Source organism: Vigna radiata, chromosome 9 (genome assembly GCF_000741045.1).
Source record: "Vigna radiata var. radiata cultivar VC1973A chromosome 9, Vradiata_ver6, whole genome shotgun sequence".
In the NCBI taxonomy this organism is placed as follows: domain Eukaryota; kingdom Viridiplantae; phylum Streptophyta; class Magnoliopsida; order Fabales; family Fabaceae; genus Vigna; species Vigna radiata.
In genome coordinates, this window is record NC_028359.1 from 6962556 (window position 1) to 6963240 (window position 685).

Genomic DNA, 685 nt, shown 5'->3' on the forward strand with positions numbered 1-685 from the left:
CATAGAATTTTAATGAGTTAATTAAGAATTAAAAACATGAAAAACATGTAATCTTACCACATTTATATAAATTCATAAGGAAATTGAATTCCTGTTGTTCAATTCTTCCAATGAGACTATGAAGAAACAAATTACACTGAGTCCCTCACGTTAATCCTTCCAATGACAGTTACACATATGCATTGAGTTAAAAGTATAGAACTGATGTAAATATTGCATTATAGAATGTAAAATCCAAAATATATTGTATTTTAAAATATTTATTAACTTGACAGAAATGTACAAAAATATTCAATCTGAAATGTATTTTATACATTAATTTTAACATTACTCGTTTGCTTGATAGAAACTAAAACAAGTTTAAACATGATAAATAGCATTATTGGATGGACATATTATTTATTTTTACTGCAAGAACTAAGTTAAAGCATGTCTATCAAAAGCTAATGTGAAGGTTTCTAAGTTTTTGAAAGTGTAATATCAAACATGGCTTCATGTATTACTCATAATTTATTCTGGTTTTGGAGGAACAATTCATTATCAAAATGGTATCTCTTCACTTCTAAAGAAAAAAAGGCCAGAAGGGCTATCATCTGGTAGCAGTGCCAATCTCACTGCAGCTTCAGCACCTTCATCTGGTGTGAGAAAACCTGTATTATAGTTTATATCTGTTTTCACATAGCCT